General features: G+C 44.3%; 1 pseudogene; it reads left to right on the forward strand.

Annotated features, from left to right (window-relative positions):
• The first annotated feature begins 782 nt into the window (after window positions 1-782).
• On the forward strand, window positions 783-9,988 carry LOC119827073 (annotated as a pseudogene).
• The last annotated feature ends 9,247 nt before the right edge of the window (window positions 9,989-19,235 follow it).

Genomic DNA, 19,235 nt, shown 5'->3' on the forward strand with positions numbered 1-19,235 from the left:
GAATGTCAAAGCTAGGCTGCATTTTGTTCTTAGTGACATAGTTAGAAATGTCTCAAAGTCAAGCTGATTACAGACATACTGGGTTTATCTTCCTTTGGGCTTTTGCTATGCTGCCGGGCATATAACTGTGTGCCATCCACACACATCCCTCTGTGCCTACCGATCAGGCAGGCTTCTTCCACAAATCAGTGCCCAGAGACCTTGATCTTACTACCAACTCCACCTTAGATTGCATAGAATGTATTTCTAATCCAAACGGGAAAAAGCGTATTGAGAGTCAGCAGCAAGACAAGCTGAAGAATTCTTGCTGGTTCCTTTCTTTCTGGGGGGCAACATCCTTAGACATTGCTTTTACAACCAATGAAAAAGCCCCTATTTTCTGCACCACGGACTTTATATTCCCCTTTCTACAAATCCAGAAACTTCACACGTTAGCAGAGACGCTAAGCAAAAACCAAAACCTCATTCTCTAGATGCCTTACTTTGCAAACGGCTTCTCTTGCTCAGTCCCTCTGCATCGCGATGCGTCAGTTCTTTCTTCCTCTCCCTTTCTAGGGGCTGGAGAGGCAGAGCGCCAGAGTGGAGCTGAGCCTGCAAATCTGCCATCTGATTGGCTGCCCGGCCCGTGGCTGGCCTATAAAAGAGACCCCTACAGGCTTGGGAGCCAGAAGCTCAGAGAATTCTGACCGCAGCTTTGCCTAGCAGAAGCAACTGTGCTCAAGACAGAAACGAGCTCTCCTCCTGCCTTTCTCTCCTCGCTGCGAATCACACAGTTAAACACCATGTGCAAAGGACTTGCAGGTCTGCCGGCTTCCTGCCTGAGGAGGTAAGCTTGGTTTCTGTCACTGGCCAGACTAAAGTTTTGCATAGACTTTCTTAATGACTTGCATGCTTTGCTTACGAAGTTCTTTGGGGTTAGCGGCGGGAAAAACAATGGTAGCTTCTCTCTAGGACTAGCCAGACACTTTGATTTAGGGAGCAGGCTCCTCAAATGCTGCTTCCCGTGTGTTTTATTTCGCATGACTGTAGTTTGGAGTCGGGTTCTGACTTTTAAGCTCGGTCCCTTAGTCAAATTGTTTGGATTGCAAAGTGATAGGAGGGCTGGGATGGATCTGTACTCTTTGTGGGGATTATTGTCCCTTGTTTGAGCATTGCTGAGCACCCAGAATCACCGCTCTCTGATTACACGCTAGTCCCTGTGTCCGGGAAGAAAGCCCAGAGGGAAGTTTGGAAACATTGCTCTGTGTGGGTTCTGCAGCTGCTCCAGTCAACCAGAGATGCTTTTCCAAACCAGCTCTCTCCTATCTTTCTACCCCACCTCCAGCTGTTGACGTGAGACGTGGCTGGGAAATCAATACGATTGTAACTCATCAGCTTAAAGTTTTAGAGGCATCGCAGCATGTGTCCTTTTTTTTTAAGGGCACATGAATAAATTATTTCATAGAGCACTTATAGAGTAGCTGGGTTAAAAGGATAACACCGAGGCTAGTGTGTATAAATGATTCTTCTTGAAATTAAAGGTCAAAAGTGGTCTCTCTGTGTGGGTCTACCAACTCCTCTACCCCCGAAAGCATAACATTTGTCTGGTAGTGAGCCTGCTCTCCACAGTCTACCATCCAGGAGTATAAACACATTGATTCACTTTTAAAAAAAATAAAGCAGGGGGTTTGTTGGCGACAGGAAGGCAGACGCCTTTTCACCTTCACCCCTAAGTCCTGGGTTAACAGAAGGGGAGCCTTCCAACCTCCTGTCAAATGATAGAAAATCAGCCATGCAGAACTTAGGAGTGGCGGGACTCAGGTTTGCCTCCAGCAACAATAGTTTTGGGGACAGATGAAAGAATGTCAAGGGCTAGCAGCTCTCGGCTTCAGTGCAAGGGGGTTTTCCAGAGGGTCTTATCTGCTCAAGGTCACATTGATTGGTGGGGGCAGAGGAAGGACCCCATCCAGAACTACCTGTCTCCCGTGACTCCAAAGGCACTTTGGTTTTATTTTATGCTTCTGTGTGATAAAAGGTCCTTGCACGCACACTTTCAGCTCCTTGGAATACGATACGTTAGTGTTAGCAGTAGCGGCTGGGACTCAGACGGAGGCAGCACAGAGAGTAGGAGGGTCCTTCTCTCCGGGCTAGATTACAATGCATCTATAGCATCACCGTAGGAACTGTCCCAGCTCTGGTGATTTTTTCTTGCTGTCACTGGGGGGAGGACTTTGTCACCCAATCAGCACCTGGGAAAAAAGAGAAAGGCAGAGAGCTTTGTGAGGGATGGAAAAATACCTGCTTAAAGGGCAGCCCCAAGAACAGCATTGAGACCAGACACTGAGAAAGATCGGCTGAGAGCTCCCGGGCGCCAGCAGCCTCCTAAAATTGCCCCTTGTGCGCCACCCTTCGTTTTCAGCCCCCCAGGCAAGAGCATCTCATTCTTTGTTGCTTAGGAAAACGCCACTTTCCTCCAACCATTTCTTGGCTTTTATAATAAAAGAGATAACAGTAATAAAAGTAATAAAATGCTATTAAGAAAAGAACAGCGGAATTGAACTGGAAGTTCAAAGAAGTCAGAAAAACTCTGCTATCCCCTAGTTGCTTTTATAAACGTGTGGCAGCGAACTGGAAAGCGCTCTAATTAAATTAATTACTCACCTCAGTGATGACTCTGTCTTGCTTCTCTTATCCCAAAGTCTCATACGCCCCCTTTCTAGTGTACGTCTCCTGAATGCGATTTGTTTTAAAGCTCTTGCTGGAGATTGCCTAGAAACAAGCCTAATGGGGCTCAGCTTTCAGCCTGAGCATTTGTGTCATTTCTGTTCTCTTTACAGGGATGCACACATAAGCTTATGCTCTGTGTACACAACACATACACACACATACACACACACACTTAGGAAACTGCTTGGCTACCACATTCAGGGCTGGCTGGACTCACTCTAGTTTACTGACGGTGCTACCATAGCTCTCTCTAGGAGACATCACCCACTTCCCAGGAGGGTTCCATAAGGAGAAGGTGTCATGTTTTGCGTTTTTTGCGTGGCATTTTCAAAAGAGCAGCCGTTTATTAGCATTGGTTTCACCATAGATATCAATGTCTATAGGCAGACACAGGAATCTTCTCCTGGGCGGCCACCAGTCTCTCTTTTAAAGAATCTGTTTTCATGTCAACTCTTGTCTTCCTTGCAGTGCAAAGGATAAGTAGAACATCGGCTGGGGTTCCTGCTGCAGAAGTCTGACTCCTGTGAGCACGGCTCTTCACACAGCAAGAAGGACAAAGTAGTCACTTGCCAGAGGTGAGAGAAGTGGCTTGCAGAAGAGCGGTTAGGTATTAACTATCTGATGATAGAGAGGTTTGTTACGAGGAGAGTGGGTGGGAAGGCAGCCCTACTTGAGCCATATTTGGATCAAGATGGCCTCCATTTCCAAGGTGAGGGCACACCATTGTAATCTCAGCACTTGGAATGTTAGGAGGGTCATGAGTTTCAAGAACAACCTGAGATTTATAACACACACACATGAGAGAGAAAGAGAGGGGGAGGAGGGAGGGAGAGAGAGAGACACACACACACAGAGAGGAGAGAGAGAGAGAGCCGACCTATTTTCATGGCAACTATAATTAGATTTTAAATCTCTACATATTTTTATGAAAAGACCCTAATAAACAATTATCATCATCTCATCTTAGATTTTTTTTCTATTCAGTTCTATGCTATGTGTTTAAATCATTCTTTTTTTTCTGTAATGTCTCCAGGGTGAGCCAAGAAGAAGTCAAAAAATGGGCTGTATCATTGGAAAACCTGATTACCCATGAATGTAAGTAATCATGCTTCTCTTTCTCTCATCCCAAAACAAGCATGCATGCGGGTGTGCAGGAGTGCACGCGCGCGTGCGCATACACACACACACACACACACAGACAGGAGGAGGGTAGCAGTACTCTGTATTAGGCAAGTCATCTCCTAGTATATCAGTTTAGAGGGAACTGCAAAGAGAAGGCCTGGATTGCTCTGTCTTCCAGAATCAGGACAAACATTTCCGTCTTATAGAACTGATATGAGAACTTTGTCAAATTTGATGGAAAGTTAATTTAGGGAACCACCTGGATCATCAACAGAAAACCAATCCCTCTCCTTGCATGGGCAAAATGGCAAAGAAAAGATTCACATAATGAGATTCCTCCGGCACAATGGATCACAACTTCATTTTAAACCCACCGTGGCAGTTGATAGCCACATGGATGTTCAGAATTACAGTCCTTGGATGATGATTCAGTCTTGGTAGAAATTACTAGATAAAACTGGGGGTCTTTTAGATATCAAACATAAATTTGGACTAGGTGGCCTGCCGAAGAAGGAAGGAAGGGGGGAGCTCCTTACAACTCGCACCCTGGGCCTCCTAATTACCTTGGTTTTATTTGAAGTGTTGTATCGAGCAAAGTCAACCCGTGTGTTGACTATGCTCTTTGTCATCCATCACAGGTGGACTGGCAGCTTTCAAAGCTTTCCTGAAATCCGATACAGTGAAGAGAATATTGACTTCTGGATCAGCTGTGAGGAGTACAGAAATCAAGTCACCTTCTAAACTAAGCCCCAGGGCAAAGAAGATCTACAATGAGTTCATCTCCGTGCAAGCAACAAAAGAGGTAAGTTTCCACGGCAGAGAACTTTCTAGATCTTAGTGAAGATTCCTAGGAGTGGCATTCAGTGTCGGGGCTCTTTAGATCTACTAGTTTAGATCTACTGGGGGAAGCTTTTAGAATCTTATCAATCTTTCAAGTAAATCTCTTAAGAAAAAAATTAGCTTTGTCCATATGATTTCCATGGCTCTCCTTAATAAATACAATGACAAATCTCCTCAATACAAAAGAGAGTATGGGAAAATAAAGTGCTCTTCCCACTTAGGAACAGGGTGACATTTTATAAGTTTCACATATGCCAGGGCAGAACTACATTTGTGGGCTCATTTCGGAAGGAGTAAAGGAAAGGTTTCCGGCTGTTTCTTGTTGAGAAGAAGCCTGCATCCTCTCCCTTCAGCAGGGTTCTAGATCTAATACAACCCTTTATCTTTGCATTTTCGGTGAACCTAGATTCTTGCACCAGGGAGGAGCGAGCCGGAACATGTTAGAGCCCACGATAACCTGTTTTGACGAAGCCCAGAAGAAGATTTTCACACCCTGATGGAAAAGGATTCATAACCGTCGCTTCCTCAAGTCTCGATTCTATCTCGACTTGGTCAGTCCTTCCAACTGTGGGGCAGAGAAGCAGAAAACACCCCAAGAGTTCCTCAGACTGTGCCTCCCTGCTGCCTCAGTGTGCTAATTCTCACCAGAGGCAGAAAGCAGAAATGCCAAGACTCTATGCTCTGAAAAATCTGAGGCCAAATATGATCTGTATTAAGCACCGATGCTTTCTCCCACGTTGTAGCCTAGTGGTCCACGCTGCCTGCGTGGTGTGAGTCACTTCCATGTAAAAACTAGACTTAGTGTGGGTGTCAGGGTTTTCCTGGGGTATGACCCAATTTCATTTCAAATTTCCCCCAAGTTTCCTTAAGGGTGTCATGTGAGCAAGTCTCCAATAATGTCCCTGTAGGCCTGGATTTTCAAAGATTGCTGGCAGTGCTCTCTTCCAGCAGTTTGACCTCCAGTCATTGTTGGTCCATCTGTGGACCACACACGCACATGCATCATCAGCCAGCAGCACTTCTACAGACCCTCGATGTTTAGGTGAGATTGATGTGTATGTATATGTATATATTAAATATATCTAATATATGCATATGCATTTTGTATATATTGTATCTATGTATTCAAATATGTGTGTGAATTTACCTTCGCACGGGCACACACATTTCTACAAGACTAGATGGGAAAGACCCTAGGTGCTCAAATTGGAGTATGCACGCATGCTTACATGCATGTTCTGATCTCTGGTCCTTCATACTGTGTTTGAACAGGGCAAACTAAATTAGCTGCCATGCAGGCTAAAAAGGAACACTAGCTTGTGGAAAAAACAAGTTCTTAGAACCATTGGGTCTTGATGCTAAGCACTGAGGACACACTGAGCACTACACGCTAAGGGGGCGAACGCTCTGAAAAACTCTGCTGACTGACACAGAACTGCCCTTGCACCAGTGGTCACGACTTTTAGGACTTTTAGGTCCCTAAGCTGATGGCTTCCTCCTTTGCCTGGGTGCTCAGGGCTGCGACTTAGCTGCTGGATTGGTCCAGAGTTGGGAGATCGGATATTTGAGCCCAATGAAGGAAAGTGGCCCAGGCCTTGCCGACTAGCTGCTCACAGGCCACTGGCTATGTGAGGGGAGAGGACCTAAAGATTGTCCCGCTTCTTTCCTCTCTGATAAGGTGCTGTTCTGTCCCACCCCCAAGAGCTTCAGCTGTCAGATGAGCCTCCTTAGTTGCTGTGGTGGGGTGGTTCCTTTAAGAACCGTGGCCTGGCTTGAAGCTACATCCTACATTGTAAAGCCTAGCCACGGGGAAGGTATTGTTTTATAAGGAGGATGTAAGTTCTCACACTGAAAAGCCCCTCTTGCTTTTCTGCTTTGAGGTAAGAGTTTGTCCACCAATCCCAAACATCAAGGGTAGCAGAGACCGACGGAAGGAAGAGAGGAAAGAAAAAAGAAAGAAACAGGGCAGGATATCAGTTGGTAGAACCTACTGTTTGGAGCTTTTCAAGGCACATGAAAATACTTGAAAATTTCTCCATTTGTGTATTTATGAAGTTGTTTTGTACAATGTTTAACTTACTGTTATTGTTTATAAGTGGAAGTACAGGATATTACCCGAATTACTAATGGATGCCCAGGAATAATTTCTTCTCATTCTTCTAAAACTACTGTCTTCGAGAGCACACGCATACTCATGCGCACACTGCGCCCATTGCTCTGGTCTCAGTCCACACGCACGGGCACCTTTGTGGCTAGTAAGCCAGTGTACTGGGCTGCAGAATGAAGACACTGGAGTAGTGTGTGTCCTAGTTCTCATTGTCTTGAAGAAGCTGGTTTTCTCACTGTTTCCTATCATCTCTTTGACAGTCTTGTTTGTCTCTAGAACTCCCCATCAGTGTTCCCCACCCCCTCTTTTGTATACAGAGTTCCACGATCTTGTTTGTACAACTTCTAGTCTTGCCCTAATGTTATCATAACTTCAAGATTGTACCTGTACTCACAGACTGCTGTCTCAGAAATAGGTCTGGAAGTCATTCTGAATGAGAAGTAAATTATTTTATGTACTACATTTTGAGTGTGTTTTCATTGTATTCCCATCGCTCTTTGATACGGTGAGCCTGTCTGCTGCTGGTCCACACAGAGACTACTTCTTCCGTATGCATGCCTGTTTCTATCATGTGCTTTATGGGCCTCGACGCTGATGCTTCCAATGAAACACACATACTAAGAGTAATAAATGCTTCCCACAAAACAATCGGCTTGGGAAACACATTAATGACCCAGAGAGAGGCTTGCTGTGAAAAGAGCAGGGCCTAGAATGCCCTTCGAAAGTGACTCACACTGAGTCTTTTATCCCTTCCCTGCCAACCCTGGGAAGGAAAGCAGAAACTGCACTGTTTATGTTCTGGTTCCCTTTGCTGCTCTTGCTGCTATCTGGCTCCCAGACCCAGGGAGCTCTAGGTTCCAAGACTGCTGGGCGGACACAGTGGTCATTTGGTAGGTCTTTAGTGGGCTTTAAAAACAAACAACAGCAACAGGGCCTCACTCTGCTTGGGGCCGGCTTGAAACTCAACTATGAAACCTTGTTTGAACGCAAATTCATTGCCATTCTCCAGTCCCACCCTCCCAAGCGTGAGCATGACTGGCACAACCCTTCTTGTCCGGACTCGATAGGGCTTTAAAGGATAGGGTTCCCCTTCTGAGTTGCTGTCTGCTTTCATCTACCTGCCTGAGTGAGAGGAGGTGGATCATGGGGAAAACCGAGAAAGCTGAGGTACGGAGAGGTGTCTGGGAGGCAGCTCTCGGCCACAGCTCCTCGTTATCCTCTTCGCCTTTTGCTAATTTTCCGAGGGAAGAGGTCACAGGGTGCTGGCATTGGCAGTCAGTGCTTTGTCACCTCATGAGACCCCCACGTCCTGGCACTTTCCCTTCCTGCTCTAACAGTTATGCTCACGGGCAGCAGGCATAGACAACTGTAGACATTTTTGAGTAATTGCTTCTTTTAAAGTTCTGGCAGAAACCCTGGATCCATATACTTAGAAAAGTACACAAAGGAACCCAAATTTCTCATAAATATTTATACAAAATGTCTACAACCCACCCATCAAACGCAGATTGAGATCCCTCCCTGTTCTTCTCATGTACACTTGCTTCTCACAACAGCCTCTGAAGAAGCGATGTCAATCATGAGAACCGACTCTAAAGTCTTTCACAGATGAGGTAACGAACACAAAGAAAAAGTAGCTCACCACATGCAGACAACTGAACTGGGGTGTGCATTCGGGCGTTATAGCCCACAAAGAACTGGCCAGAAACTCACAGCAACCTCCAAAAAGCCACATACGAAGGGATTTAAAAGCCCCAAGGTGTCACTTTTAGTCATATTGATCAATAATGGAGTCAAAATATATTTCTATTGTTCCTTCTTCCTGGCAGCTTCCTAGGCTATGTGTTCCAGAAGGTGCAGGCACAAGATGAAGGAGTGATGGTGGTAGAAGGTATGCAGGTTTCTTGGCTATTTCATAGCACTACTACACCGCTACTCAGATGGATACAGAGACTCTGCCTCTTAAACCCTGCACGATGCTGTTGCTATTCATTTGTGTCTGCGGTGGTGGGGCAGGGGTGTTCCAAGTGTGATTTAGATTCCTCATTCATCTCTACGGCTGTCTGAAAACAGAGCTGTGATTTGCTGGTCTATTCTCCCCTATGGCCTTGCTCTGTGTTCCCCCAAAAACACCTGTTGCCAGTTTGAGAGAATTTACATTTTTAGAAAAGACGACAAAAAAGATAAAAGAGAGGATGGAGAAGAAAGAAAAGACATGGGGGAAAAAAAGAACCAACTATGTTTTATCCCGGCTAAACACGTTGGGACAAAGGAATCATTCCGACAAAGGAATCAGTTCCTGCAAAGAAAGTTCGAGGTCAGGTCAAATAGCTGATGTGACAAGGTAAGCTGCAAAGCTGGCGGTGCAGCCACCAAACAGCCCTGGTCATCCCATTGGAGGCTGAATTCAAACCAAGCATCTGTGTTAAGTCCTCACGCCAAAGATGATCAGTATTTTTAAAAAACCTGTTGTTTTAGTCGATGTTGCTTTGCTTCTTTTATTGCCAACGTGGTGCCTGCAACGACATGAGAAAGGAAAATGCTTGGGATCTCTCTCTTTCTGTTAGAAAAGGAGACAGCTGGGTGAGATGGCTAGTGGTCATTTACCTTTAGAACCCAATTATCTTAGATCGGCATATCCAAGGGGCGACGAAAGCCAATCGGAAAGGCTGTTCTATGACGACTACTGATGAATAATGCTTGAGAGAGGATTAAGTTTCCCAAAGGAAGCCCACGAGCTAATGGTCACACATTACATGCCTGCCATGAGTTCTAAGAGCCAAGCAGGTGCTGGATGCTTTATGTCATCTTGTTTAACCCGGGATGATCTTAGTGCCTTTCCACTGTAGATGGGAAAATTCAGATATCGCAAAGTCCTGAGATGCACCCAGTAGCATATACTCAGAGAAAGGGTAGAGGCTGCCTGGAGCCCAGCTTTCTGACTCGGGAGTTCACCAGTTCATTACTCTAGCTGGAGAAGAAGAAAAGGAAGAGGAAAAGAGGGGGGGAAAGGAAGTCATAGGAAGTGCAGGAAAAGTCCCAGGAAGAAAGGGAAATGGAGAGAAAAGGTTAAAGAGGATAATGCAAGTGGAGAAGAAAGGAAGTGGAAGAGGGACAGGAAAGCGAGAGGGGGATCCAAAGGTGGCTACTGTGAAACAGGACAAAATGCTAACCACCCATCCTCTCCATGGCGCAGGCTGGCTGGAGCGCTGAGCAGCCACTGGGTTGCCTATGCATATGTCCGAGTTGGGGCAAGTGGGAATTCTCTGCAGATCTGCCCAAAAGTGCATCTTGGAAGCAAGCATTAGATACTAAGACAGTTCTGAGAGTCACTTTTCCTGGTTCCTCTTTGTTCTCTAAACTTGACAAACTCAGCACCATTCACAGAGCAGCAAATAGACAAATACTTAAAATTTCAAAAGGATAAAAGGTACCCTAAATTCTCAGACTCTACAGGGGTGGGGTGGGGGGACAGTTACACAACGAAGTCATTCAGCCAGTAGGGATTAATGCATCCAGGACCACAGCTGGAGAGGCAGGAGCCCATGGGCCTCCCTCACGTTCCTGCCTTCCCTCTGGGAGGAAGCCAGTAGGTTAAAGGGCCCTGTCCCCACTCCAGGAGTTCAGTTAAGGCAACAGCATGTGCAAACCAGCGCTTAGACCGTGGGAACCAGAGAGCGACAGCCTCCCAAAGATTCTGCCAAGACTGACTTCGGGCTCATTGCTGCTGAAGTTAAAGGAGGGCTATCCGCTCCCCTCCCCCTGCCCCCCCCCCCTTCATGGGGTATTTGGTAAGATTCCCAGATTATCCACCAACTACTTTCTCTCAGGACAGCGTATCCCCAAAAGATCCCCTTGATGATAATGAACTGTGGGAAAGGGACTAGCGTCTCATTGGAGACAAATTATGCATTCTTTCTCCCTCTACTCACTGTTTCTATCACCTGCTTTTCTAGTCTTCTCCCCACTAGAGGACTTGGTCTTTTTGAAAATTTTGTCTTCTATGTGCCTGATCTAATGGGAGCTCACCAAATCTAGCTGGACTGGGATTGAACGAGCATGGGATCAAACTGGACCCTCTGAATGTGGCTGACAATTGGGACAGACTGAGAAGCCAATGATAAGGACACTGGGATTTGTCTTACTGCATGTACTGGCGTTTTGGGATCCTAGTCTATTTGGATGCATACCTTCCTAAGCCTGGATGGAGGAGGTGAGGGCCCTTAGACTTCCCACAGGGCAGGGTACCCTGCCCTCTCTGGTAGGGAAGTGAGAGGAGGGGAGGAAGTGGAAATTTTGAATGGTGTTATTTATAAAGTAAAAACAAAAACAAAAACAAAACAAAAAAAACAAAGTAGCATCATAAAAAAAAGAAAATTTTGTCTTCTAATATTTTCTTGCCTTGTGGCCTTGAAGAAGAAAACTGTCAGGAATGTTGGCAAATTCCAGCTCAAATGTTTCTCTCCCTCCTCTATATCCTACCTTAGTAATGGCCCTGAGCTTATATGGAGTCACCCCCATCTGGAAACTCCAGAAACTCAGCAGACATCTGGCTGTGTAGCACTCTCTGGATGGAACTTCTCAAAGTTTCTCCTCCGGCAGACATGTCCCCTCATCCAGGGCCTGAGAGGGCATGGCCTGGGCTGTTGACTTAAACTGTCTATGGGCTTCTCTGTCTTCCAATGGGTTACTTCATTTCGAGGAACATTTATGGTGTTCATAGTGTGCATTTACCTTTTCCTGAAAAATTACAGTGCTTCAAAACCCTCCTGGCTGGTGTTCCTGATTCTATATATTGAAGTCTTTCCAGCTTTCTTGTCTAATCTACAATTGTCTCTTGGATCCTGCTGTGAAGATGGAAATGGAATTTCTGAAGTGGTACTTGGCCAGTTGCTCCTATTATGTTTCTGGTCCAGTGCATCTCTTTCATTAGTTCATGCCTACATTCATTAGAAATTCAGCTGAAGACCTATCCCCATTGAGAAACTTCTCCCACTTTCTGGCATGACTTAAATCTTCCCTGGGGACTTCCTTTACTGCTCAGTGTGCTTTTATTCCCAAGACATTGTTCAGCAATCACTAATTTTTTGCCTTCCAAATTTGACTGCCAAGTTCTCAAGGCCATGGACTGTGCTTCATTGATTTAATAAGGCCTGCACCAAATCATGAGCCTCACACATAGAGGATGACTGCTGGTGGGATGACTCACATCAGTTTACAGACTTGTGGATGCAAGCGGGAAAGTGGTCCATCTGGCTCCCCGCAACTTCCCTGAGAGCTTACTGCATCCTGAGTATTGTTGGGATGTAATCTTCTCAAAGTCTACTATGTTCCTGTCATTTCTTGTAAAACACAAGGATGTTTTCCCCAGCCTTGTGGAGGAGGGGAGGGGAATGACATAGAGTAGAGAAGGTATTGTTGGAGCCACTTACAGAAAGAAAGATTTTGTGAAAAGTCACAAGTGTGTTCATAGTGTGTTCATGTGTCTATTTTACATAGGTAATTAAAGTTAGTTCTGTTTCATAGATGGAATACATCCTGATTGGGTTCCTCTGTGGGCACTATCCCGTCAGCGACATCTGCAGCAAATTCACTGATATTCATCATTTATTTTCTATTAGTACCACTTCATCTGCTCTAACTCTCTTAATACATAGAACCAACATGATAAAGAGACTGTAACCAAAAAAAAAGAGACTGTAAAAATCCATGACCCCCCTTTCACAGATGAAAACCAGATGCACAGATAAGCAAATAATTACTCAAGGCCACATATCTCATGAGCAAAAATATCAAGGCTTGACCACAAGACAATATGGTCCCACAGCCCAAGTATATCTCATAAAAGCCTGAAGTTTATAATATATATTACGTAAGTATATATTTTTTTCATTGTCTGCTTTTCTCTCGGGATTTTTTTTCCTCTGAAAGTTTCTTTTGCTCTCTTGTATTATAGTTAGACGCTCACTTTTGTGCCCATCTTTTGTTTCTTACAGGTTTCTGAACCTCCTGCCCTGGACCGTCATCTAACACCCCACGTTTCTCTCACATCCCCCTTCCTAATCTATGTGAGATATCCATGCACTTCTGATGATATTTAAGACATTTAAAGTTGAACTAAATCCAGATCACAGCTGTACAGGCATTTTCGTCATAGCCAGCTACTCGGCTGCGCCTGTGATTCCTATCTTCCCATTAGCCTTTGGACCCAGTCCATGGGATAATTACCAATGGCAGGTGGGACAGTCTCCGCACCTGCCTCCAATTCTGTTGCCTGACATATGGGTCTTAGCTCACCGATAATCGAGAAAATAACCGTGGATACTCTGTGACTTCGACAATGGAGTGCTGAAGACAGCGTGCAAAACGCTGATTATTTTTGAGAATAAAATACTCTGAGAAATTTGAAGCATGAGGGCGATTTTAAGCATAAATAGAAAGGTCCACGTAAAATAAAGGGAAATGAAGGGATTACTGAAAAGAAATCTTCATCTATACTTCTTAGCAAGTAATAATAGTTTCTATTTGTTGGTGTTGCCATGAAGCCTGGTACTGGAATTGTAGTCTATGTAAGTTACCATCCAATTCTTTCAGTATTTCCACTTCATGAATCTATCGAGACTTGAGTGGGATTGAGCTCTTTGCTCAAAATCTCACAACCAGTGATCAGACTCAGGGTTAAAATGAGTTCCATTTGAGACCCTAGCTCTTTGGCTCATAGAAGCCTCTAATTGTCCCATCCCTTGAATACACTGTCTTCAGTAACTCCCTCAAGTTGCTCTTTCACTCACTAAGGGTGTAATATCACCAGAGGCAATTTCATGTGATGTTAAACTTATCTAGCCTTAGATAAAACTGATTAGGAACAAGAGAAAATGCTCACCTAAAGCAAAAGTTGGAGAAATTTATTGAAAATGATAGATTCAGAAGCCCCCAACCCCAGAGGTTTGGTGTTTTAGGGAGTGTCTTACTTGATTTCTATTGCTGTGATAAAGACCATGACCAAAAGCAGTTTATAGTCCATCATTCAGGGCAGGATCTCAAAGAAGAAACCTTGGGGCGGGAACTGAAGCAGAGACCGTGGAGGAATGCCGTTTACTGGCTTGTTCCTCCTGGCTTACCCACTTTGCTTTATTATATACCCTAGGACCACAGTGGTCTGAGCCTTTCTAAGTCAATCATCAGTCAAGAAAATGCCCAATAGACTCGCCTACAGGTCAGCTTGATGAAGGCATTTTCTCAATTAAGTTTCATCTTCCCAGGTGATCCCAGATTGTATTAAATTGACAAAACCGATTAACCAACACCAGGAGTAATTTAAACAAAAAGAGGGGAGGGAGGGAGGAAGGGAGGTGCAGGGAAAGAAGGGAAGTACAGGGAAAGGATGGAATAGGAAAGAGAAATGCGGGGAAGTGGGGAAGGGGAGGGAAGGAAACAGATTTATGTCAGCAGTAAGTTAGCCACATATCAATTTCAGTTAGGAAGTACTGAGCTAGAGAAGTTAGCTCTGGAGCAAGGAGCTGAGCCTGTGCACGCACTGATACAGGTAAGGTGCCATCACTCTCTGTGTCTTCAAGTTGCCAAAATGAACTTAGGGCCAGCCCTACCTGTGAGTCAATGCCAGGAGCTCTGCAGAGAATACAATCTGCATGTAAGGGATTTGAAGGCTGATGGGAAAGGGCCCTTGGCCCAGTTACTTACCCTGAGAGAGACCAGGAAGCATAATATTTGGAAGTCACAGGCTCGTTGGCTGAGGTCTACACTCATAAAAGCCTGTGAAGTGGGTGTTATTCATTGTTCTGGTCTCTCTCTAACAGGCGAGAAGAGGAAAATTCACATAGCTAATAAGTGGTTGAGTGTTCAGTCATTTAGCTCTATGTTCTTTCCATAATACCATAAAGCTTTCTAAATTATAATTATCAGTTCCTGAGTACAAACAACAGGATAAAGGGAAGTTTAATAGGGACACTATGTGACGGTGGATTGGTTGTTGAGGGAGCTCATGTACCTTCAGAAGTCATAGGTCCCAAAATTTGGGACTTACCTCAGGCATCTTTGAGAGACATGTTTGCAAATAATAAATGTAGAGTGGAAACAAGCTACCCTGAGTATTTATTCCTTCTCATAAAGATGCTCTGTAAGTCCCAAGGATGATACTAAAGTCTCACACTGAATATCGAATCAGGTTGAGAGGAAGTTAGTTGTGGATATTTCCTTCAGTTAGATCAGCTGTTATACAAAGAGCAATGTGCCGCTCGAGGGTCAACGATACTTCATGTGTAGTGTCCATGTAGTAAGTGCTCTACTGATTTGGGAATGCCAGGGTGTATCTTTGAGAGCCATTGGGCCTTTCTGGGGTCCTGGAAACTCAAAGGCTACCAAAGCTAAGCAAGTAGCTTTAGGGTTCTTGTCTCAAGAAACTTGAACAATGTGGAACGCGTTCATACTTTTCGTTTTACTTTTAGTAAATCTATGTGTGTATTACTACTAGCCTGCATCTCACTGATTCTTTGTTTCAATCCACAAAGAACCTAGAGGCCTGAATCATGGATCACTCCCCAGACACCCTCCAGGACATAAGCAGTCTGTGTTGCTTGCAGCAAGAGGCACCCAGCACAGTGAAGAGTAAGGCAGAGCTTTGCTTAACCAACCCTGTGATTTATCTATTAAGGAAAGGTCATGTTAAGATGGCTAAGTAACAGCCATCAAATATGTTATTCGAATATGATGGATCAAAGAAGAGTCTACATCAAGGACATACAAATGGCTCTCTGATATAAACAAAATCAATGAATGCTACCTATTATACTGTAAAAGAAAAGTACTCTCTTTCTCAAAGAACAAAACAAAACAAAAACTCTAGAAAGACCTAGATGTAAGAAGAGAAAGAAAATTAAGGTAAACCCAATCTCTTCTTGTTGTCTCGCGTCATTTCGTCTCTCCTCCTGGCTGTACCCCCTTTCATCTTCTCTTTAAAAACCCTCTATCTGTTTTTTTTTGTAATCTTAGTGATGCGTGACTCTTCAAGGAAGATATCAGTGAGCCCTACTGCTCCCCCCAGCAGCTCACTTCTGTTTGCTAATATACACAGCTTCAGCAAAACTCAGCCTATGCTGCCTTGTATCATTTGTTGGTATCTTCCTAAATTCTTGTTTCCTTTAAAAAGCAGTGAGGTTTTGATAGCAGCCTTCATATAGAAGGTTTCTTCTGTGTGCTCCACAGATAATAGGCATAGACACCAGTGGTCAGCACATGCTCATATCGTGACATGAACTTGCAAAGGTAATCTTAAGATGCCATATTGATTAGTGTGTTTCTGATGCAGGCACAGATTCCTTACACGGTGAGAATTTAGGCTCTTGGACCTGAGTCATTTCTGGAGAACAGACATAGAACTAAAGTTGGTATCCAATAGTGTCTATTGGATGCATGAAGGGAAACTGAATGTGGAAAATAATAATTAAAAAGACTGAGTAAGGAGGGAAGGAAGAAGGAAGGAAGGAAGGAAGGAAGGAAGGAAGGAAGGAAGGAAGGAAGGAAGGAAGGAAGGAAGGAAGAAGAGCAAGCAAAGAAAGGGAAAATAGATCCTAAAACAGAACTATCATGAACATAAAGGCATACTGGACAGTAAGAAGCTAACACGTGACCTTAGGCATAATGTGCCTGGTGACCATTTGGTGCTTAAGTGAAACACACTCCCTGCCCAGTGAGTTAAATTACCTGAAAAAGTTGAAGTGACAGCTGTTGCCAGAGAGCTTGCTTTGCTGGAGAGTGAGCTGTCAGCTGTATTCTTCATCACTTATGCCCCCAAGAAAATTCTACACGGTGACCACCACTGGGCCAACAAAGTTATCAACAGGATCTTTCTTTGCCTTCAGTTCTTTCTCTTGCCTAAGCTTCGCCAAGAATTCAGCCAGTCCAAATAAGTTTAGACATTGCTTCAGACGTTTATTTTAGGTGAGCAAGTTCTTCTCACAGTGAGGTCTGTTGACTCCAAAATAGGACAAGACTTGTTCTCTTCGGAACATTCTCCTTACCACCAGAAACCTCTGGCTTCCCTCTGACTGTTTTCCACTTCTCTTCGTCAGGTGGCAATGATGAAGTCACTATTGCTACCATAAAGTCTTAGGTGTAGCTGTCACCTAATGGTTCTAGGTGTGTCTACTCAACAGGGTTCTCTCTGAGACCTTGAGACAATACTGTGTGTTTTTTTCTCCCCATCCTATCAGTGTTCAAGGGCTGGAAAGAAAGTGAGGAAGGGAGGGAGTTCACGAACTGTACAAGTTCAAACAAAGCCTGTACCTTAATACATTTCTCTTATGTGGGTCCCTTCATTTCTCTATGTGGTTCTTAATTTCTAATTTGGTGTGGGATGTGATCCGTGACTCCATAAAGGTAAGTAGAACCCGCTTAAGCTCCCCTGAGTCATGCTTAGGGATGATGCTTGCTGGCTGGGTCACCTTGCCTTGACCAAATCACTATCTCATCTTGTTAGCAATACCTCTCCATTTCATCTTCCATTCTTTGAATGGGGCATAAGGAGTTTGATTTAAGCCAATCAACCGTATCAAAAGCCATACTAAGTCTGTTTGTTCTGCTGAGTTTTAGGCTTAACTACTCACACTTCAGGTACATCCGGATGCTGCAGCATCATGTGGATATACCTTGAAGCACCTCTCTGGGACTGAACCATGATTGCCTCATTTCTAAAAGACGGGTCAGATCCAGAGAAATAACAGTAAAATTCCACAAGTGAGGACTTGACCAGGTCATGTCACATATTAGAGTCCTTAGTAGGGCATTGTTTCACCTTATGTGACCGAAAGTCCCATGTCGGCTCCCCACATGTTGTAGCCACTGCTAGGAGTTAGCTGGCAATTTACGGCCCTTGCAGGTACTCAGATTTTTATCCCTTTCTGTCTTTACATTTGGAGGGTAGAGGCTTTATACTCAGCCTTGTTGAACTCTGAATGTGGCACCAGTCTTTGAGCTACACAGCGGAAGAGGAGGGCACTGGGAAACCTAGAGAGAAGGGCAAAGATGTTTCATTAGATGGGGTTATGGTTTTGACCTGAAATGTTCCTGATGTTCATGTGTAGAGGCTTGGTCTTCAATACAGCAACTGTTCACAGTTAAGGCTTTTGGGAGGTGATTAAATGATGAGGGTTCTAGATCATCCATAACTTAATCCATTGATATAGAGTCCTAATTTGATGGGTATATTGAGAGATGTTAGAAACATCAGGGAATGGACTCAGCTGTAGGAAGTAGATCACTGCAGGTCTGTGTGCCTGTGTGTGTGTCTGTGTGTTTTAAAAGGTTATGTGTTCTCCCTCCCTCCCTCCCTCCCTTCCTCCCTCCCTCCCTCCCCCACCTCTCCCTCCCTCCCTCACTTCCTGGCTACAAGGTCTTCCCACTAAAAGACTCTGCCTTCTCTCAGTTGAGCCAGCCAGCCATGGACCAAAACCTCTGAACTCCTGAGCCAAATAGATCTTTCTGTAAGTTGTTTTTCTTAGGTATTTTGTCCCAGTGCAAGAAAACTGACAAATGTGACTCCAGGTGTAAATCACTTTTTTCTGGCCCCTCCACTTCTTAACTATATTATGGGATTTCTGTGAAATCTGATTCTGTGATATATTAGCTACTCCACCACCAAAAGCTCTGAGCCCATAGAAATTGATTCAGTACTGAAAGCCCAGAAAAAATTGCATTTTTCTTTTCTTTTGCAGCATAATTCTTGAATGCAAATTGGGATCTACCGAATGGAGGGAGGTGTGTGAGTCTTCAGTGTCAAATGGAGTTAGATTGGAAGAAAGCCAAGATATGACACCATTGTTCTCTGGCAAGGCAGGGGTGTGTTAAAATTCTAGCCCAGCATTGTCCGAGGTGACCTCTCTGATCCATCAACCTTATGCTCACCTGGTCCTCACTTCCTGAAGCTATGACAACTCTCTAACTCCATAGTCCTGGGGAGGGGTAGGAACAGCTCCTTGGCTGACCAGTTCCATGTGGTGTTGAAGTCATTTTGGAAGTCCGAGCTGGAGAGTCCAAGTCTGTTGGCTAGCTTGGCCAGCCATTCAGTGAGCTGTTTACAAATTTTAATAAATTTATTTTTCCCCAAGCAATACAGCCGATTTCATTTCTACAGCTAGGAACATGATGAATAGTGTTTCTCTGAAGGTATATCTCAAGGGCAGCATTCTTTTAGGGAATGGCGCTTGTGATAATGGAAAGTTTGTCTTTGGGTCATTACGTATTCAAATCCAGAAAGCCTCGTGAGACATGGAACATAAGATAATGACTTCACTAGTCTACTATTCAGGCCATCCATCTGTAAAATGTTGTTTATATCAATACAAAGAGTCTTCTATTTATTAAAAATATTTATTAGCTATTTGCTCTCATCCTTGGCCTGCTGGTGTCTTATTCCCTGATTCCCGAGGACAGAGCTGGCCTCTTG

The sequence above is a fragment of the Arvicola amphibius genome, chromosome 12 (genome assembly GCF_903992535.2).
Source record: "Arvicola amphibius chromosome 12, mArvAmp1.2, whole genome shotgun sequence".
NCBI classification, from domain to species: domain Eukaryota; kingdom Metazoa; phylum Chordata; class Mammalia; order Rodentia; family Cricetidae; genus Arvicola; species Arvicola amphibius.